The following is a 23463-nucleotide window of genomic DNA, read 5'->3' as shown; positions in this document are numbered from 1 at the left end:
TAAATATTTTCACATATTCTAGACAAAGTCTCATCCATATGAGATGCTGTATATTCCTATATGCAGCTGCTCTTTTACTAGCTTCTGAAGACATCAGAATAAGTCTTATTATGGTTATATAGCACAATGAAGGGGAAAAATCTAGAAATATGTGTGGAACAAATCTTTTCTCTCTGAAGCAGATACGTGTTCATATCTTCATAGGCAAATCTGAAATAGGCAAAACTATTAACTGGGGTTGTAAAAATTTTGGTGGTGGTGGGTTGTTGTAATAATTTCGCTTTAATTCAAGAGCTGTAAGATGAACATCCATAGGAGGTAACACGGATAAGAGGAGCATGAAGTTTTGGGAATTTGGATATGTGGACTTCCTTCCATCTAAAGATAGCCTTTCATGCTATAGGACAAATCACTTAACTTTTCTAGATCTAGGACTGCTCATCCTTAAGGAGTCCTAAGTGAATCTATTATCTCAAATAAATTGACTCATTCCTGGCAGACAGTGTGTATACTTTCAGATAACATCAGCTCTGTCTGGTTTTATTGCCCTAGCCAGCCTCAACTATGCCACAAATAGCAGTTCCAACCATATGGGAGCTAGGAAATAAACCTGCTTTTCATACATGACTTAAATCAGAGTATTTTTTTGACTTCTATGTGCATAAGCATCACTAGAGGCTTTCCTTAAAGTTGTCTACTTCCATGCCTCAGTTCAGTGACTGAGTAGATATGTGGCAACAGCCTTGCTTGTTAATAACCATCCAAAAAGATTATGATGCAGGTGAATTTCAGACTACGTTTTGAGACAACTTTCTTACACCTAATACAAACTACATAGTGAGTATCATCTGCATAATGAGTTATTAAAGTGTTTCCTTGGATTATGGCTGTAATTCTAATTGAGTTACTTGTGTAGCCCTAATTGTTTAGCAGGTGGTTCAGTCTTGTTTCCCTAGAAGGGAAAATTAAAAGTAGTACAAGGGTTCTCATGGGAAACCAGTATGTGAGGGAGAAAGGCCAAGAAACCAAGGAAGGTGCAAGTGTAGGTGGCAGAGAGCTCTCTAGTGTAAATTACATTGTAGTTTGTCCCATGTCAAGGTAAGGCAGTTGGACCTTTAAAACAAGGCATTAGTCCATCATTGGCTACTGTATGTCCTGTGGAAACCTAAACTCCCGGGCACTTTCCTCTCTGGGATAAGTGGCTTCAGCACCACAAGGATGCTGAGGATGACTATAGATTCTAGCCCCCAGAAGAGAAGCATGGGAGTGAAATTTCCAGGAGTATCAAATCAGGTGGAAATCCAACAGTTTCCACTTCAGCCGAATACTTAATATTTGGTTATGTCCTTGTTAACTTTGCTTAAATACTAAAGATTTCCAAGCTGCTTTTTAGTTCGTCTGAGAACCTTGAAAATAGAAATTGAATAGCCAATTCACTTGGACGTTTTTCGGTATATTCTTCTGCTTTGTCTTTCCTACTTCTACCCTGGGTGAGCTATCTCTGAATTGCATCACAGTGGATCATCCACTTGTTGCCACAAAACATACAAAGCTCAGAACCTAACGTTGGTTCCTGTCTTTGGTGAACCTTCTTGGATACTGAGCTCCAGTCCTCTGGCCACTGACTGCTAAGCACACTACATCTTGCTGAACATCCCATTTGACATTTTTGTCTCAATCATTCTTAGACTGCCCTGGGACAACCGCCTGTTCAAATAAATCCAGTCAATTCAATTCAAATTAGCGAAAATGGACTGAAGTCCATGGACTAGCTAAAAATTAAGAAAAAGAATTGTTGTAACTCCATAATGGTTTAAAGGATGTAAGTAACATTTCAACAACAATGAAGTTAGAATAACATAAAATTCCATATTTAATTACAATAATTTAATCCAATGCGTATGATAGTCTATTCTTTAAGTCCTGTATGAGTATAAAATGCTATTTAGAGCTATATAATAAAGATCATAAAAAATGATTGTATATTTTAAAAATTCAAGTTAGAAATTATCTCATTTCTTTTAATGTCATATCAGTGCTGTTGAATTGCATACACATCTAGATGTAGCTGTAAAATTGTTTTTTCAGTGGAAATGTGTGTACAGACAATTTACCATTTTTTATGTCAGGTTTGTCTGCCGTGTGAAGTGGTGAAGATGTTGCAAAGTCAAAATGCTGGAAACATACTTCTCACAGTGGTACTGCACTTCTAGTCATTAGGAAAGAATAGTGCTAACTCTGATATATTGACCTAAAATATATATCTAAATGAATATTAGAACTAAAGTATTGATTTTTTTCTACATGTTGACAAATGTATATAGTTGGCTATTTATATGATGTTTACCTTCTTGTACAAAATACTGATCAGTCTGACAAACAAAAGGCAAATCCTTGAAAGCTGTGATTTGTATGAGCACGAGTGTGTTTGTGTGTAGCTGAAAAATTCCTCAATATTCAAGAATACATGGAAGCAGGAAATTAGTTCCAGCTTCTCTAGACATAAAATGACTTGGCTAATTATCACAGTTGTACCTAACAAGGATCTTTACTAGTTATTTTAAAAATCTTTTTACTAAAATTACTAATTTTAATATTTTCTTTCCACAATTTTAACTATATATTAGGTCACAGTCAACTGGTTGTTCATGTAACACTCTTAACAGATACTGCCACTTAATAAACTAACTTTTTAGCAACTCCAAGCATTTTTTAAACTATAAGAGTTGAACAAAAGGAAGAGTTTAAAATTGACAAATGAAGCATCTGGATTTTAAAACAATACACGTTGAAAACTCCAAGTTTCTGTGAATGGAATCTAATATAGGTACAGAATCTTCCCACAAAAGTGAAAGATATGGAGGGAGTTGTTGCAGGGATGCTGTTGATTTTGGAAAAGCAGACTAGCAAGAAGAACCTTATTTGTAAAAGAAAAGAATGGTGGTATTGACTTACTACAAAGTATTTTGGTTTCATTCAAGTGTATTTGGTAACTACCGTTATGCTTAGAATTCTATCATCTACTAGACTATTATAAATAGACCAATAGCATTCTTTCATACATTGGCATGTGGCATGCCTGTATCTGCCACATCCAAGCTAATTGCCTGAGATGTTTCACCATATGTACAATTCAAGGTAAACCACAAGGATTGCATTTTTGTAATGCTAATTAAATTTATTTTTTCAGTGCTCAAATGTAGTCATAATAGTCATTAGCTTTCCATATTTTGTATTATACCAATCTCTTGTGCCAAATATCCCTGATATTTTAATGTTAGAACTTCTAATGAATAATTTATAACAACACATAGAGACTATGCTGCTGTTAAACACTGAATTAGTTTACCGGACAGTGGAGGATACAAAAGGACAAGAGAATTTAAGGGATGAAGTATCTACATAGCAATACACATAACTATACACACATACTAAGGAAAAATGATTAAATTCTCTTAAGTCATAAAGGCATGTAAGAGCAGGTATATTTTGTGACTGTCAGTAGTACTGGTCAATTGGTTATCTATAAATTAGAAAAACATTCAAAACTACCATCAATCTAACATTGTTTTATAAAGGTTCCTTCAGTCATTTGAGTTTACTAAGGTTGCTCTTTAAAAAACTAGTATCTTAGGACTAAAAGTATTCAAGAAAAATGTCTTTGAAAATCTAAGTTTTACTTTATTTCATAAAGTAGATCGTTATTATGTGTTCATATGCTTCTATTTATACTAATAATACTATGGAACTCTAAAACAACAATGAAAATTTCAGTCACTTAGAAATTGACATCCCTCCCAATTGAGTAATCAATGGTGTTATAAAAATTAACTCATCTCTAATACTCATTTAAATCTAGACTTACAAGAACCATTTAGGTATGGCCGTGATGAGAACACACACACAGAACAGGAGGTAGAAGCTGCTTTCCTTCTCAGATAACTTCACGGAAAGGATAAATCTTCAATCCATTATATGAGGAAATAGTCAATTAAATAAATCTTTTCATAGCTGAAAACTGTCCTCTTGATTTCAATTTCCTCATTAATTCAAAGATTCATAAATGAGAAATAGAATTTAAATTTAAATCAAAATTTATGCTTCAAAGGAATTTCAAATGGTAAAAATGATTTGTAGAATTGATTTTTGAACATTTATTTGGTATCCTCAAACTTTACTGAATTCATTTATCAATGAATTCATTATCTAGGAGTATTTCAGAGAAGTCTTCAAGGTTTTCTAGGTACAGGATAATATCATCAGCAAACAGAAGAGATTGTTTAATTTCATATTTTCCTATTTGAATGCCTTTCATTTCTTCCCCTTGCCTGGTTTCCTGCCTAGGATTTCTGGCATTCTGATGAATAGAAGTGACAACACTGGGCATTTTTGTCTTGTTCCAGTTCTTAGGAGAATGTTTTCAATTTTCCCCATTCAGTGTGATGGTGGCTGTGGGTTCACCATATACGACTTTTATTAATTTGAGGTACATCTTTCTATGCCGAGTTTATTGATCAGTAGCATTTCTATATACCAATTAACTCTCAAGTCGAAGACCAAATCAAGATGTCAATCCCATTTATCATAGTTATAAATAAATCCTAGGAATGTATTTAACCAAAGAGGTGAAAGATATCTACAAGGAAAACTAGACAACAGTGACGAAAAAGATTATAGATGGCACAAACAAATAAAAACATCCCATGCTTATCCATCAGGACAAACAATATTGTCAAAATTACTGTGCCACTCAAAACAATCTATAGATTCAATTCCGTTCATATCAAAATACCAACTACATTTTTCATGGAATTAGTAAAAACAGTACTAAAGTTCATATGGAAGCAAGGAAGAGCCTAAGAAACCAAAAGATATCTTAAATAAAAAGAACAAAGCTAGAGACATCACATTACTCAACTTTAAATTATGCTAAATAGTTAGAGTAACCAAGAGAGCATGTCACTAGTATAAAAATATACACACGGAACAATGAAATGGAATAGAGAACTGAGAAATAAAGTCACATACCTACAGCCATTTGATCTTTAACATAGTTGGCAAAAACATACACTAGGGAAAGGACATCCTATTCAATAAATGGTGCTGACACAATTGCATTTCCTCATGCAGAAGTATAAAACTGGACTCCTACATCTCACCATATGCAAAAATTAACTCAATGTGTTCTCAATGAAGAGGTTGAAACTTTTGAAGAAAAGTTAACTCACAATGGATTAAAGACTTAAATGTAAGACCTGAAATGTAAGACTTATAAAAATAATGGAAGAAAACCTAGTAAAAACTCATCTGGACATTTTTCCAGGCAAATAATTCATGACTAAGACCTCAAAAGTAAATGCAACAAAAACAAAAAGAGGCAAATGGGATTTAATTAAACTAAAAAGCTTCTGCACAGCAAAAATACACCAAGTGAACAGACAACCTGCAGAATGGGAGAAATTAGTGTGAACTATTCATCTGACAAAAGACTAATATGCAGAATCTACTCAAAGAACTCAACAATAAACAAATCAAAATAATCCCTCTAAAAAGTGAGACAGGACCTGAGCAGACATTTTTCAGATGAAGACATTCAAATGGCTAGCAGGCATATGAAAATATGCTCAACATATGTTTTATCAGATAAATGAAAATTAAAATACCACCTTACACCAGTTAGAATGGCTATTGCCAGAAAGTCAAAAGCTAACAGATGGTGGTGAGGATATAGAGAAAAGGTAACACTTACACACTGTTGGTGGGGATGTAAATTAGTAGTACTCTATGGGAAACATGAAAAATAGTTCTCAAAGGACTAAAAATAGAACTGGCATTTGATCCAGCAACCCTACTACTGGGTATCTACCCTAAAGAAAATAAATAATATAAAAAAGATATCTGCACCCATATGTTAATAGCAGCACTATTCACAGTAGCAAAGATATGAAATCAACCTAAGTGTTCAGCAACAGATGATTGGATAAAGGAATGTGTGTGTATATATTTATGCAAACACATTTTGTTTATAGACATATTATATATATGTATATACATGACACCATTATGTATTATATATGTACATTTATACACATACATTTTCTTTATATACATAATATATATACACTACACCATAGTATATGATATATGTACACAGCACATACAATGGAATAGTATCCAACTATAAAAAAATCATGTATTTTGCAGCAACATGGATGGAACTGCAAGCCACTCTTAAGTGAAATAACTCAGAAACAGAAAGTCAAATACTGCATGTTCTCACAAGGGGGAGTTAAATAATGTGTAAGCTTGGGCACAGAGTGTAGAATCATAGAGACTCAAGACTCATAAGGATGCAAGGATGGGAGGGGGCTGAGAAATGAGAAATTACCTAATGGACACAATGTACACTATTTGGCTGATGGTTCCTCTAATAGCCCAGACTTCAACACTAAGCAATATATTCATGTAACAAAACTGCCCTTGTACTCCCTAAAGGTATACAAATATTTAAAAATAACTTTAAAAAACGAAAATCTTGGAAATGTGAAGTTCTTCCTTATCTTTTAAGAATTTGTGTACTTTCCACAGGAATATATTTTACATGTTATTTATAATGTATATGTTCTTTAATGTCTAAAGTGACTAAGTAAATAATTACAGTAGACATTAGGCAGGAAAAATGATAGTAACATAATGATAAAAGATGTCATAGTCTTGAAAATTTTAAAAATATAAATTTTATTTTTGTTCTGCATTATCTCTTTAAGTATACTTATTCATATTTCAATGTTCTGAGAATTATAGCTATTAGAATAGAAAATGCATTTTACAATATAGCTTACAAATTTGATGTATATTATAAAGTTAATGCATATATATTCATACCATTTACTAGATAATGGCAGCTGAGTGACAATTAACTTTGCCAAAAATTCATCACAAATGATTTTTGGAAAGAGGCACAACTTATTGATCCAACATAGATTCAAAAATAAAAAAGAAAATATAGCATACTTATTACAAGTAGCAGATGTACACACACATACATATATATATTAAAGCAACATGATTTTAATTTACAATCTGTTCAATAATTCAGAAGTGTCATGTGGTTCCCCCTAAAATGTTTTTAATTATATAATTTAGTCCATTCTGAAACTATAAAAATACAATGTTTAGATAATAGTCCCGGAATACTGAAATTCTCCGCTATGTATGTATAGCAGAGATTCAAGCTGACTATAAATTTCTTATCACTTCTTCCATTGAGAAATGAAGTCTGTTGTTTCTCCCTTCAATCTATAATAACTTTTTAATTTGCTTTGATCAAGAGAATGAAGCAAAAAAAAATACATTTTATAACTTTGAGCTCGGGTTTGAAGAGCTCTACAGATTCTGCATTGGCACTGTGAACACACTTTCTCCTAGAAACCAGCTGCTATGCTATGAGAAGGCCTCATTCATCAAAGAATATGTGGAAGGGAACTGTCACACTCTCACTGCTAGACCTAGCTGAGCTACCCACAGAGTGCCAGCACCAACTACTAGTCACAAGAATAAGTCTCTGATATCCCAGTCCAGTCGAGCCTCCCGATGACTGTAGTGCCAGATTGAATCACATGGAGCATAATAACCACCCAGCTGACTCAAGTCAAACCACAGAGAAATGAAAGATAAAATGGTTATTTTGTTTTATCAAGAGTTAATGGTTTGTTACATGGCAATAGATGATTAAAGCAATCTTGAAAGTTTATAGACAAAATGGAGTGCATTTACAGAAGTTAAAGCTTTTACATCATCTTTATCCTATATTATTATATTTTCAGCCAGCAAACTCTACCCTGTCTAAATTTTGCATTAGTTTTGAGTATGGTTGGCAGCCTGCCGTAATCTCATACATATGAGCATGGGATCTGAGATTAGTGTTAATGCTCTCAGCTTGGTATCAAATATGGCATGTGTCCTTAACTTTCCTCTATGCCCCATTGCTTTAGTCAGATCTTTGTAGCAGAGTCTCTGGATCAGCTTCTGATGAGCACTGTAATGTTCTATTTAAATTTCTGAGTCCAAATACAACTTCTCAGTTCTCTTCTGAGTCCAGAAATGTGGTTGGGACCTGGACAACCTGTCTAATGCGTTTTGGGCCTTGGCCCTGTGAACTTACATTATTTCCTACATTTGTTTTCATTAAATAATAATCTAGTCTAAATGAAATCAGTGCATGACAAAAAAAAAAGTGGAATAAAACCTCTGAGAATCACTGTGATTCAGAAGAATATGAACAAAGAGATCGCAGTAAGGTAAAATAAGAAAACTGTGAGAAAGTAGTGGGTGATCCACAGGACCAATCTTCAGAAATGTTAAAGATGATAAAGAATAAAAACCAAAAATTGGACCCATTAATGAGAAAAGAGTCGTAAGGAAGTCAAGAAAGAAAGAATAAACCAATATTTCAAGACAATTAGCAGAGAAAAGAAACATTATAAAAATAATATCTGAAGTACATGGTTTATAAAATACATAAGAGCTTCTCAGAAGAGATCAGTTATATAAGATGCAAAAAATGTATCTGAGTGTGGAATAACAAATTTTAGGTTACTGATTTACAACATGAAGCATTTCATTTAAGGAATATGCTATTATAAATTTCTAAAAGATATTGGCATTGCCAGAACAGAGAACACATGGACTATTTAGAAGCCACATCTGGGTAGTTTTGATTTATTTTCATCTGAAGTTATAGCCAAATTCATCTTAAACATTTATTGTATAATTTTACATGATTTGAACATGTTTTGGGGACAAACAAGGGAAATATATAATTAAAACTGGTTATGGTTTCACTTGAAAGTATATTTCTAAACAAAATAACATCAGAAACTAATTTAACATGTCAATACCATACAGAATTGTTAGCGATCTTAAAATGTAATGTTCAAGTTTCTCATTCTACCTCAGGAGTGTTAGGATGCAGAATAAATAGAATATTTTATTTATCTTGATACGTGATACTATTCATTCATCAAGAATGGCTTTGCATCCACGGCAGGATCACAAAGGCCAGAGTTTGCAAGCAATAGAGCAATGCCACAGTATTCATTTAGTGATGTTTTTTTTTTTTTCTCAGAAGAAAGAACTACAGAATCCCCATGTTTATGAAGATGGGAAAACTGAGCAATACAAAGCAATTTACCCTCAAAAATAGTTTGTGAGCATCTTTGTGGATTACCTTGAGTCTCTAATTAGAAGTGCTTCTGCAGATTAACTTCTGCTAACAGCATTTTAGCTAAGTTCAATGTGAGTAGCAGTTTCGTTTCATGTAATAAATGTTTAAATGTGAAACTCTCTATTTTTACAGTGAGGTACTTCCTGGTAAATGGTGATTAGAAATTTCAGCAAGTGTTTCAAGAGGTCAAGCCAAGAAAGATTGGGTCAAGGCTTCGACTATCAGTTTTGTTTAAATGTAATAGGAAAACTTAGAAAATACCTTGAAGGAATTCAGGCATTTTTTTACTTGTTTGTGATTCAAAACAAATCTTAAAAGACTTCTTTAACTAAACACACTTAATTAAAGCTAAAGAAGAAAGCTAACCACTTAACAGCAGGGGTACCATGGATACAAATGCTTCATTAATTGGATAAAAGGGAAGAAGAAAAACCTTTCCAAAAATATTACTGTGTGTTTCTGAACACATTTTATTAAGTGTAATTTTTAATCAATGCTCAGCATAGACTAGGATGTGACCTCCCATAGTCGTGGCTTCAAAATACTTTTAGATAACACATCAAATTAAGAAGTGGATGGAAATGAGAATGTGTCTTGTTATAAAGATAGAGCAAAAGGACATTATCTACTCATGTGTGTAGCGTTATAGTCCACTACAAAGCAAAGACCATTCATTCAATCAATGATTCTTTCCCATCTTATCTACAATGTCTGTGGCCCTATGTTAAGTGCTAATTATAGAGGGGCCAACTATAAAGGCACACGCGCAGTTCCAATTTAATGAGACAAGTACTGCAACCCACGTGGGTACAAAAAATGCCAGTCAAACCAAGGTGACTCAATTAAACCAGACTTGAGAGGACAAAGAACACTCTTCTAAGGAAGCTACTTCCATGCTGAAGCCTAAGAATGAAGAGGAATTAAACTGCCAAAGTAGGAGGAAAGGCATGTTGTATTCAGAAAGAACGGTGTATACATAGGCCAGAATGCAGGGACAACCTGGGGACTTCAGACTGCAAGTGAGTTCATGACACTGGAAAACACCGGGTAAGGGGTGGGGAGTGAAGGTAGGGGCAGAGCCTGAATGCAAAGACAAGAGTCAGTTAATGACAGGCCTCATAAGCTATGTTAATGAGAGTTAGTTTAATTGAAAAGTAAAAATACATGTAATCCAAGTCAACAACTTTAGGTTTTTAGACAGTGAATTTTATTTTTTAAATATCCCTACACGTTTATAAACCATGTAAGAAACACAACTAAGTGTACAAAATCCACTTTTTACATCTACCCAAAGAAGGAATGGACTGAAAATATTAGCAAGGATATCCTCATACAAGGTGACTTAACAACATACAAGGTGACAACCACTTCATGCAATAGTTGTTTTGAGGGTGATATTAATTATCCAGGACATAGTCCTGTTATTTATTGACAATAATAAAATTGTAAAAGGCTAAACATGAGTAATACTGAAGTCAAATACTCTAGAACAAGAATTTGCAAGGAAGATTGAAAGCCCATTTTGTCTAAAGAATACAATCTCACTGTAGATGTTCGAGAAGTCTTGAGGTACATCATGGCAGAGACAACGTTTTTATAGGAAAGGAAGCAGAATAGTCTGTACCATGCCCCTCAAAAAAAAAAAAAAAAAAAAAAAAAAAAACGTTTTTGTAATGGCGATAATGGCGACATCATCTAAATTAGACGCATTGTTGGCAAAGCGCAACTTTGCCTACTTAGCAAAATAACAATACTAATGATAAACAAATGGTGCAAATCTTTATTCACCTATTCTTGAAGAAAGAAATAGTGAGAAAATGAGAGAAACTTTCTTTTTGACTCATTCACACACCAAGATGTTTATGGAAAAATTCTAATTTATGCAATAATGGGGGGAATATCGCAATAGCATCTGGTGCATTAATTTGATGAAATGAAAGCAGTCAGTGTACTGATAATACTAAAGGCAGAGGATGAAATGATAACAGAATGAATTCTCTAAGGCATAAAAGGTTTAACTTGTGGTGAACTAATCACTAGTGGAAGCAATGATAATTTCCTCCTCTAACAAGATATACCATAAATATCACCTGATAAGCCTCAAACTATTTTAACTTTAAGAGTGGGATTTTTTTGCCAAAGATGTTCAGCCACGTAATGCTATGTATCTTTTAAGATCAGCTATTGCACATGTGCCGTGGAAGATATTATGAGATTTGTAGAAAAAGCACTTATGCTTTGGAGATAAGAATCCTGCTGAAATTTCAAAGGGAGCAGACTTTCTTCAATGTTTTTCAGTTTATTCTGTTTTAAATAATTGTAAATATTATTCTCTTATGGACTAGACTGATTTTATATATTTTATAACCATTACTTATGGCATAATCCAAATCTTAGAGATGTATTACAGTTTTTTTCCCCTTTTCAGTGCTAGTTATTTTTGTTGAAATTGAGCATAATCTTTGAATGGCTTCTTTCTATAGATGTTCCTATTATGGTGTAAGGCTTGAAGGCGTTCCCTTTTGGGTTTTACTACTTATAGCTCTCTCTTTTTTAATCTTTTTATTCACTGCATCATGATCATGCAAAGACAAGGGAAATAACAGTTTTTTGTTGTGACACCAAGACAAACTACTTTCAGTTTAAATATACTCCTGGCTAGAAAAATGCAATAAACCATGGTATCTATGGAAATACACTAAACAGTTCTGGAGGTTAAATTGAGGAATTACACACAGACACAAGCAGAGAGCTTTTGTGTGAGTGATTGCATTTTTTTCCTTTGAGAACAATAAGAATAATTCAAAAATTAACTAGACCAACTTTGTGATGTTGGGAAACTTAGTTAATTTCAGTAAATCTATTAAGCCTGGAGAAAAAGGGAATCAATAAAAAATGCAAATCAGTCTACATATGACACTTTTCCTGATAATATACTTTGGTAAGCAAAGTTCTCTGACTTTCAAATATTTATAAGAAAGTATCTAAAGCCCAAAATGTGAATATAAAGGATAACAATTAATTGTTGGTTTTAATTATCTTATACATCCAAAATTGTTCTCGCGTTCATAATGTTAGAGCATCTCTTATCTGTTTCTTATACAGATTATGCATCATTTGATCATTTTACCTATCTACCATTATTACCAGCACTTGCTGTGATGTTAATAAGATAAAGAAATTAAACAGCGACTTCTCTTTTCTTCACAATATTTGAAATGAATGATATACTATTTATAGCAGAAAATCAAGGCATCATTGATCATAGTAAAAAATAGTTGCTAAGACAAATATTTTGAAAAATATACCTCTGTTGCTAAGAAAAAATATCCTGATTGACAAAAGCCAAGTTACCAAAATCAATAGCTTAACTTCTATAAACAGATTAAAAAATAAAAGGACTAGAATAAAAACCCTTATAATCATAATATGAAGAAAAATAAAATAAAAAAGAAGAAAAGGAAGGAAGGAAGGGAGGGAGGGAGAGAGGGAGGGAGGGAGGGGAGATGGAAAATTAGAGAGAGAGAAAGAAAGAAAAGAAAGAACAAAAGAAAGGAAAGAAAGAAAGAAAAAGACAAAGAAAAGAAAAAAGGGATACTTCTATAACAACCAGATGTAGTGCCATTTCAGGTGTGATGGTGACTTTTAATTGTCTGCTTACCTAGGCTACAGTACACAGGTATTCAGTCAAACACAAATCTAGATGTTGCTGTTTAGATATAGATATGGCAAAGTCTACAATCAGTTCACCTTAAGTGAAGGAGATTACCCTTTGATGGTATGGGTGGGCCTTATCCTATTAGTTGAAGGCCTTAAGAAAAATCCCTGAGATTTCCCCCGAGACGAAATTTTGCTTCAGCTCCAAAGCATCAACTCCTGCCTGCCTGCCCTACAGATTTCACAACCACATGATCTAATTCCTAAAAACTAATTATACAGTATCTGTAATTATGCATATATATATATGTTTATGTAAGTGTTCATGTGTATATGTTATGTTTCTGTGTTATTTGTATGTATATGTGTGTATATATGTGTATATACATGAAATTGTTTTTGAACTCTGACTGATAGGCTACAGAAGATAACCCTCCCTCAATGCTCTCTTTATGCTATTCAGGAAACCCTTCCCTGGCATCAGAATCTGATGAAGAAAATTTGCTCACAATTTTTATTAAGATGAGAAGTTTCAGTTGACATATATAATCAGCTGTTTCTGCATAAAAATGTTTTAGCAGCCAGGCGTGGCAGCATATCCTGTAATCCCAGCTACATGGGAGGCTGAGGCAGGTAAATGGCTTGAACTTGAGAAGCAGAGGTTGCAGTGAGCTGAGATCATGCCATTGTACCCCAGCCTGAGTGACAGAGTGAGACTCTGTCTCAAACAGAAAAAAAAGTTTTAGCTTTCCCAGTTGTATTATCATTAATTTATTTCATTTATTTTTCAAAAGATCTGTAAAATTCTTGTGCAAATACCCGACATTATTTATTACATATTTCCACAAAAGATGCTGAGGTTCAGATATAATTTTGATCCTCACAGTTTTCTATCCAGAGATCAGAAGGGTGGGGCTTAAATTGATTCTCATTCTCTCTGTTCTTATAAGACAGTCTCACAGGTATATGACAAGAACAGAAATAACTATCAGTATTTTCTACCATCTTTGGGGACTGATCTGAATGTGCCTGTATAATATAATTAATACAAGTTGTTTTACAATTTCCATAAAAGTAAACCATGTTATATAAAAACACCTATTGGTGAAAATATTTATGTGTGATCTATTTATATAGGTATATATTAAAATGTGAACATTATATTAGGATATTATATCTTAAAATTCAAACGATATGCTAGCGTTTTAGCGCTTATAAAGTACTATACAGTAATTAAGTTTAACTGGTTGGTTTAAAAAGATGCTATATAGGTGACTGAACATGACAGGCTTTAAAAAACAGGTAGGTCTTGGACAGCCACATGTTGGATTCAGGGACACACTGAATCTGGGAAAAGTTAGAATCAATGATTCAGAACTTGTAAAGTACTATACAGTAACTAAGTTTAACTGGTTGGTTTAAAAAGGTGCTATATAGGTGACTGAACATGACAGGCTTTAAAAAACAGGTAGGTCTTGGACAGCCACATGTTGGATTCAGGGACACACTGAATCTGGGAAAAGTTACAATCAATGATTCAGAACTTGTTAAAAATACGTTGGGATGTATAGGGACCATAAGTAGGTCATCACTGAGGAGGTCAGAACAAAAGAAAGATTCACAGGTTGCCATTTAAAATGCAAGAAACAACACAAAACAAAACACAACACAACTGTGTCCCCATCGTTCAAGCTCCTTAGATGATTACACAGTTTGCACTGGATGCCATCAATAAAGGAAGGTTTACTCAAGAAAGTAGTTGGTATAAATTGCAATAAACAGCAACACTTTAAAATAATTGCCTAATCAATATTAATTCCTCTAGTATCTATTTAACAGCATTAATCACTGTGAACTCATTTAGTATTAATGTGAATGTCACAAGTAATTCAATTGGATTTCCACTGTAATTCAACATTAATTACCTTAACAGGGCCATTATTTTACAGCGTTACCCGGTAAACATGAAAATAAAGTAATAAAATAATGCATGAAAGAATTATAATGTAGTGCTCTGTTATATCTATATGTAATAAACTGTTTTATTCATTTGAAATAGCTCATTGAAGGATTGAATTTATTAATAGAATATACACACTCACAAATGCCCACAAAACTGTGACATCTCACTAATCCGTATTTGTCAAAAAAAGCTGTCTTGTGAAGATATTTGTCAAATAATGAGATATCCCATTTAAATTCCAGCACTCAGTAAAACATGTCATTTTAGCTATTAACTCACTATCTGCAAAGAAAGATCTGAACTTATTTTCCTGTATATTGTGACTCAAGGCAACTATGTTTCGTGTTATGGATGTTCATTGGTCAAGGTTTTTTTTGTTTTGTTTTGTTTTTCCCCCAGCTCTTTCATTACCAGGTTATTTTTTTTTTTTAACTTTTTATTGGATTATAGGTTTTGGGGTACATGAGCAGAGCATGCAAGACAGTTGCGTAGGTACACACATGGCAGTGTGCTTTCTTTTCTTCTCCCCTTCACCCACATTTGGCTTTTCTCCCCAGGCTATCCCTCCCCACCTCCCCCTCCCACTGGCCCTCCCCTTTTCCCCCCAATAGACTCCAGTGTTTAGTACTCCCCTTTCTGTGTCCATGTGTTCTCATTTTTCATCACCCACCTATGAGTGAGAATATGCGGTGTTTCATTTTCTGTTCTTGTGTCAGTTTGCTGAGGATGATGTTCTCCAGATTCATCCATGTCCCTACAAACGACACAAACTCATCATTTCTGATTGCTGCATAATATTCCATGGTGTATATGTGCCACATTTTTCCAATCCAGTCTATTATCAATGGGCATTTGGGTTGATTCCAGGTCTTTGCTATTGTAAACAGTGCTGCAATGAACATTCGTGTACATGTGTCCTTATAGTAGAAGGATTTATAGTCTTTTGGATATATACCCAGTAATGGGATTGCTGGGTCAAATGGAATTTCTATTTCTAAGGCCTTGAGGAATCGCCACACCGTCTTCCACAATGGTTGAACTAATTTACACTCCCACCAACAGTGTAAAAGTGTTCCTTTTTCTCCACATCCTCTCCAGCATCTGTTGTCTCCAGATTTTTTAATGATCGCCATTCTAACTGGCGTGAGATGGTATCTCAATGTGGTTTTGATTTGCATCTCTCTGATGATCAGTGACAATGAGCATTTTTTCATATGATTGTTGGCCTCATATATGTCTTCTTTCGTAAAGTATCTGTTCATATCCTTTGCCCACTTTTGAATGGGCTTGTTTGTTTTTTTCCTGTAAATCTGTTTGAGTACTTTGTAAATTCTGGATATCAGCCCTTTGTCAGATGGGTAAACTGCAAAAATTTTTTCCCATCATTACCAGGTTATTAGCTCTTACATTCCACTCACACGTATGACCTTAACTTAGCTGTCTTCTCCTCACTTTTAATTGTATTATTCCATTATGCTGAAATCTTAGAAAAAAGGGAAAGGAAGAAAGGAAAGGATGGAGAAAAAAAGATAGACGCTTGTTTCAAGTGTGTGTGTATGAATCACCAGGCCCTGAGATACAGAAAGAGTGCCTCTTCTAGCATAAGTATGAAAGTGCCTGTCATCTCAACACTTTCCCGGCAGATCATGAGGTCAAGAGATTGAGACCATCCTGGCTAACATGGTGAAACACTGTCTCTACTAAAAATACAGAAATTAGCTGGGCGTGGTGGCGTGTGCCTGTAGAACCAGCTACTCAGGAGTCTGAGATAGGAGAATCACGTGAACCCAGGAAGCCTAAGTTGCGGTGAGCCAACATTGCACCACTGTACTCCAGCCTGGTGAAAGAGCAAGAATCTATCTAAAAAACAAAAAACAAAACTATATATATATATATGTATATGTATATATATAAACTATCATGCACTGATTATATGTAAGGTATCTTAGTTTTAAAAATCTTAAATTTTCTGTTTCAGATTGTGCTCTAGGAAGTTAAGATTTCCATGTCCTGATTTCAACTTAAGTCCTTCTGAGATATATCACAAAATGCAAATGCTATATCTAACAATTTATTTTACATTTCTAGTTTATATATAAGCACTCAAGAGAGCATGTTTTATTCAACTCTGCATATTCCATAGCACCAAGTGCAGTGTTTTACACAATGAACCGTCACTAGAGGGGAAGAGAGAGAAAGAAGAAAAAGTTTATTCTTTTCCACATCGTAGGTGCCGAGAAAAACACGCTAATTAACTAGTAAATCACTCATTTACATGTAGTTTTATACCACACACTATATAATGCCACATACAACATGACCTCTTTCGATAGGTGCCATATACAACATGACTTCTTTCTATTCTTGGAAACAATACTTTAAAAAAAGTATTTCAAATGATATTCACATGATGTCTTCATAACTTTTTTTTTTTTTTGAGTCGGAGTTTCGCTCTTGTTGCCCAGGCTGGAATGCAATGGCGCGATCTCGGCTCACTGCAACCTCCCCCTCCCGTGTTCAAGGGATTCTCCTGCCTCAACCTCCCAAGTAGCTGTGATTACAGGCGTGTGCCCCCAAGCCCAGCTAATTTTGTATTTTTACTAGAGATGGGATTTCTCCATGTTGGTCAGGTTGGTCTCAAACTCCAGACCTCAGGTGATCCACCGACCTCGGCCTCCCAAAGTGCTGGGATTATAGGCGTGAGCCACTGTACTCGGCCTGAAGTCTTCATGTCTTAAAGAAGAATCAGACACTTCATTGAAATGGAGGCAATGAAACCTGAAACCCCCCAGCTAGCCCTTCCCTTAAGGGTGACAGCAGCCCAAACAGAACCCCTAAGGAACCTCAGGGTTTAAAGACGACTTGAAAACCAGGTGTCAGGGATACCAGATTCAAATCTGAGTAAAAATTGAAGTATAGAGCTCTGAGTTGTTAAATGTACAACGTAACTTTCCTGAGCCTGTATTGTTTGCCTGTAAAAATGAGATTAAATATTTCTGTCGACGAGTGTTGTTGTGAGAAGAAGAATACGAGATTGAAGTACTGATATTGCTATTGTTGCTCGTCACTCATTCATTCAATAAATATTTATTTAATGCCATTTTGTTTCAAGAATAATTTGAAGCTTTGAGGATAAAGCAGTGAACGAGAGACCAAACGCCTGCCCACATGAAGCTTATTTCTAGCAGTGGAGACAGACAGGGATAAGATATAGATAAATGATAGCTTCAGATAGTTCTAAGTAATATAAATAAAAACAAATAATTGTTTTTGTTAGTCTAATATTTAGATCGGAGGCTCGGGGAAAGCATTTCAGATGAAGTGAGGTAGACCACGTGGATATGACGGGAAGAGTATTCTTGGTGGAGGGCCTGGTGACACGGTACTGAGGTGGGAACACTCAGGATATATTAGAAGATCATTTAGGAGGACATTGTGGTTGGAGAAGACGGAGGGAAAGGAGCTGAGGTCACAACATTACCAGGGATCCAGATGGTATACAACTTTAGGTTATCTTAAGAACTTTGGGTTTGACTCTGAGTTATATAGGAAAATACCAGATGACGTTGAACAGAGATGTGTGGTAATTTAACTTACAAGTCAAAAGTCACTCTGCCTGCTATATGGGAAAGAGACTGAAGTGGGAGGCAGCGAGAGTGAAGGAAAGAGATTACAGAGGCTGTGCTTTAGGAGACCATGCTGCTTTGACTTGGGAACTTGTGATGGAATTGGAGAAATATATATGTATATGTTGGAATATATATGTATATATTAGTTGGAATTGTGACATATATGTATTTATTATTAAACAATAAATTATACTTCATGATATAGTACACACACACACACACACACACACACACACACATACATATCTTGAACCAGGGCAAGAATATATTTGTTTTGATGCAGAATTAAAGCTCTAAGAAAATGCTTCATCTTTCTGTTTTCCTTACATGGCACTGCATTTCCCACCGGCATCTTTCCTCATACATGTGTACTCCTACTCCAGTAACTGAACTCTCTAAGCCTCCTTTGTTTTACTTGTAACATGCTCAGCTTTGCTTTGTAAGTGAGAGCGAATCTAATGAGGGAGGTGGAAATGCTTGGAAAACTATAAAAGTGTCCACAGTTGTCAGGTACAATCAACATATTATAACTGATTACATTATATTTTACTTTATGGTTACATAAATGTTATTTTGTGATTTTTGTGGTCCTTATCACCTACTAACATCTCCATTTCTACTTACTTCAATCTGTTGTTTCCTTCCCATTATGTGGCAGTACATGAAAAAGAATGTCATTTGAGCTCTAATGCACTTCTTCTACCTCAGGAGAATGTGTTGTGGGGCAGGTTGTAGGTACATCTGTTGAGGGAGCCCTCTCCAAACCCAGAATAACTACGACATTGCAATATGACATACCAGACCACAGATGGGATAGTGTTATTGTCTTTCATGCATATGAGTATGTTGGAAAATATGTTTCTTCATTGTGTTTCATAGCTTGTCAGTAGCAGCTAGACTTTTTTCATTTTTTTGCTCTTGGTATTTTTTTTTTTTTTTTTTTGGTCTAGCCAGTGGCGCTATACAGCTTTTATAGTTATACCCTCTGTATTTCATACAGCCTCATCCAATATATATCATTTTCTCTGTTCTTATTGTCATGCTCTTCTAACTTGTTTTTTTCCCCTTTGACCCATAAATTCCACCAAATTTGCCAATATGATGCATATTGCATGTTAAATGATTCCTATGATCCAGTCAGAAGAAGATTACATTTGAACTTTTTCTACAAGTGGTGACATGTTCTTTTTTGCATCTTCTGAACAGTTTGGCCAGCCCTATTTATAGTCCATGAAAAATTTATGAAACACTAGCTAAGACAGATTAATGTTATCAAACGTTTTTTCCTTGTCTTTGTGTATATCATAAACTTGTTTGATAAGGAGAATTAATATGTTACATATTGTTACTTTGTGAAAAAAATTGCAAACTTTCTCTAGAGCAATTCAGCTGTCATGACATTTCTATTTTTAGGATGATATCTTCTGATAATCTTTTCATACTTTGCATCTAGTTTTTCTTTTCTCATAGAAAAGAGACTATTCAGATTGTCATTGAAATATCTGAAACACATTTACATTGTTTTATTTTGGAACAGCACAACTGAGACATAACATATAGTTCACAAATTTAAAGTACTCAAGTCAGTGGTTTTTAGTATATTTACGGAATTGAATAAATACCATCATAGTCAGTTTAGAATATTTGGGGTGATTGCATCACCCCCCAAAAGAACTTCATATCCTTTAACGATTAGTCTCCATTTTTCTCCAGTATCAGGCAAACACTATTCTACTTTTTGTTTCTATAGATTTGACTCTTCTGGATATTTCTTATAAATGCAATAATATAACATATGGTCTTTTTGATAGCTTCTTTCACTTAGTACAAAGTTTCGAGGTTCATCCATGTTGTAGCAAGTATCAATACTTCGTTTTTATTGCCAGATACTATTCCATTGTGTGGATATGTAATATTGTATTTATTCATTCATAAGTTGATGGATGTCTGGGAATTTATCCCTTTTTTGCTGTTATGAATAATGACACCATATACATTTATGTCCAAAGTTTCTTGTGGACATATATTTTCATTCATTTTAGGTATATACCTAGGAGTAGAATTGCTGGGTGAAATGTTAACTCTATGTTAATCCAAATGTTAACCTTAGGAAGAATTTATAGATAGTTTTGCAAAGTGGCTGCACCATTTTACATTCCCACCGGCAATATGAGGAATAGAATTTCCCAGCATCTTAGACAACACTTGTTATTACCTGTGTTTTTAATTATAGTCAATCTAATGAATGTGAAATAGTATCTCATTTTGGTTTTGATTTGCATTTCCCTGATGGCTAATGACACTGGACACACTTTTATGTGTTTATTGTGAAATTACTTTTATTAGGTCAAAATATTCCTTAATGAGCTAGCAATTATTTTTGTGGAGGAGAGTCCAGAAAACAGGTTCATGACTGAATTATCTTTGCTCTTGATTACAGAGGTTCATGAATTCACACATCACACTATTCTATGTTAAATGATTCCTATGATCCAGTCAGAAGAAGATTACATTTGAACTTTTTCTACAAGTGGTGACATATTCTTTTTTGCATCTTCTGAACAGTTTGGCCAGCCCTATTTATAGTCCATGAAAAATTTATGAAACACTAGCTAAGACAGATTAATGTTATCAAACGTTTTTTCCTTGTCTTTGTGTATATCATAAACTTGTTTGATAAGGAGAATTATGCATCATATTGGCAAATTTGGTGGAATTTATGGGTCAAAGGGGAAAAAAACAAGTTAGAAGAGCTAGAATAGTAGAGTAGCTGCTGAAGGTCTACGAGGCTGTGGCTTGGAGGTGTTTCTCCTTGCCTGTTAGGCTGCTTTCATCGCATCACAACAGGATGGATGTCATTTTTCTCTTTTGAATTAAATCTTTACAAGGGTTTGAATGCTCTTTCTAGAATGCACTAGTTCAAAGACTTTGTTAATTTTCATCAAAAGACAGATTGTGAATCACAAATTCATCAGCTTTTTTATTTTTGAATATGTATTCAGGCACCAGCCTGAGACACTTTCTACACTCTTCCATCCTCCAAAGGCAGTGCCTTTCCATGTGTGACCTGTTACCAGCTGAAATGGACAAGTTGCAATTTCTTCATCTGAAGCAGCTACTCCAACCACCACACTGACACCCCAACTCTTGTGACATGCCTCAGGTGCTGCTCTCATGACCTTCACGGTACCAGTACATTCAAAGGAATAGTCCACTCCTCCATCAGTTATCTCAATGAGTACTTCCTGGATGAGTTTACTAAAATCCTGAGGCATAGTAGATTCAGTGGCTCCAACCTCTTGAGCCCTTGCAAATTTATCTTTATTGATGTCCACACCAATGATTCAGGATGCACCAGCCACTTTACAGCCCATTTTAACTGCCAATCCAACTCCTCCCAGGCCAAAGATGGCACGAACAGAGCCAGGCTCCACCTTGGGAGTGTTTACAGCAGCACCATAACCAGTTGAAATGCCACAACCAGAAGGCAGACTTTATCCAAAGGTGCTACTTTAGCAACAGAGATATCAGCCACCACTGTGTATTCAGAAAATGTGCTGGTTCCCTTATAATGTAAAATTGTCTTTCCTTTGCAAGTAAATCTGCTGGTACCATCTGGCATTAAGCTTTTCCCTTGAGTGACTCTTATTTTCTGGCAAAGGTTAGTTTTAGGATTTAGAAAAAATTTACATTCGCACTGTGGGATGTAAAGTGGGATGACAGTGTCACCCGCTTTCAGCTTAGTAACTCCCTTACCAACACTTTCCACAATTCCAGCGCCTTCATGTCCCAAGATTGCTGGAAAACACGCCTCAGGATCAGCTCCGCTAAGGGTGTAGGCCTCAGTGTGGCAAACTGCAGTGGCAACTATCTTGATTTGAACTTTATGAGCCTTTGGGGATGCCACCTCTATCTCCTCTAAGGAGAAGGCTTTCCAGCCTCACAGGAAACCGCAGCCTTGCGCTTGATAACCTGGTTCACCATGTCCATGGGTTCTATCCATTTGTATATATTTTTTTGAGAAATGTCTATTCAGATGCTTTCTACTTTTAAAAATTATATTATCAGGTCTTTTAAAAATAATTGAGTTATAAATATTCTTATATATTCTAGGAAAAAATAACATATCAGATATTGTACTAGCAAAATTTTCTTCCCATTCTGTGGGTCACCTTTTCACTTCCTTTATGGTGTCTTACAAACACAAAAGATTTTAATTTTGATGAAGTATAATTTATCTGTTTCCTATATTACTTTTGCTTTTGGTATCACGTTTAAGAAACCATTGCCTAATCCAAGGTCATGAAGAACACCTATGTTTCCAAGAGTTTTATAATTTTTGCTCTTACATTTAGGTCTTTGATTGATTTTAATTTTTGTATATAGTGTGAGATAAGTGTGCAACTTCATTCCCTTGAATGCAGATGCCCAGTTGTGCAAGCACCATTTCTTGAAAATATTCTTTACCATGAAACTTTAATCTGAGTCTAGAGATAACTAGATTTGCAAGGATTTCAGCAGCAATTATCCCCATGTTATGTGATAAGCATTAGGTAATCACTAATTTTACCTATTTTGTGTTGGACTTTATGCTGGCCAATCACTAGGGCCCCTCCCCTCAGTGTGATTATAGTCTAATTAGTTATTGTATAAATTATTAGGCTTAAATAATATAACATTTTGAATAGTAAATATTATTGTCCTTTTTCCATCTCCTCTAAGGTACATTAATGTAAAATTTCTCTTTCTAATTCTTACTGATAAAAACTCTTTACTTTCATAATTTTCTCATCTTCCTCTTTCCTCCTCCTCCCCTGCTTCTTTTTTTCCTTCTCTTTCTCCTCCTCCTTCTCTTTCCTTCTTCTTCTCTTTCCCCCCTTTCTCTGATAAGTACAGAGAATCTTATGCATTACAATTGAATATCTCAACAGTTAAGATCCTACACATTTGTGCTTTTTTCCTCCTAACAATGTGAGAGAATTGCTTCA

At 34.8% G+C, this 23463-nt stretch overlaps 1 pseudogene; it reads right to left on the bottom strand.

Annotated features, from left to right (window-relative positions):
- Positions 1-21348: 21348 nt before the first annotated feature.
- Positions 21349-22465, bottom strand: LOC100404901 (alcohol dehydrogenase class-3 pseudogene; annotated as a pseudogene).
- Positions 22466-23463: the final 998 nt, after the last annotated feature.

This window comes from Callithrix jacchus, chromosome 7 (assembly GCF_049354715.1).
Source record: "Callithrix jacchus isolate 240 chromosome 7, calJac240_pri, whole genome shotgun sequence".
Taxonomy (NCBI): Eukaryota; Metazoa; Chordata; class Mammalia; order Primates; family Cebidae; genus Callithrix; species Callithrix jacchus.
This window is presented reverse-complemented; position numbering and strand designations above follow the sequence as displayed.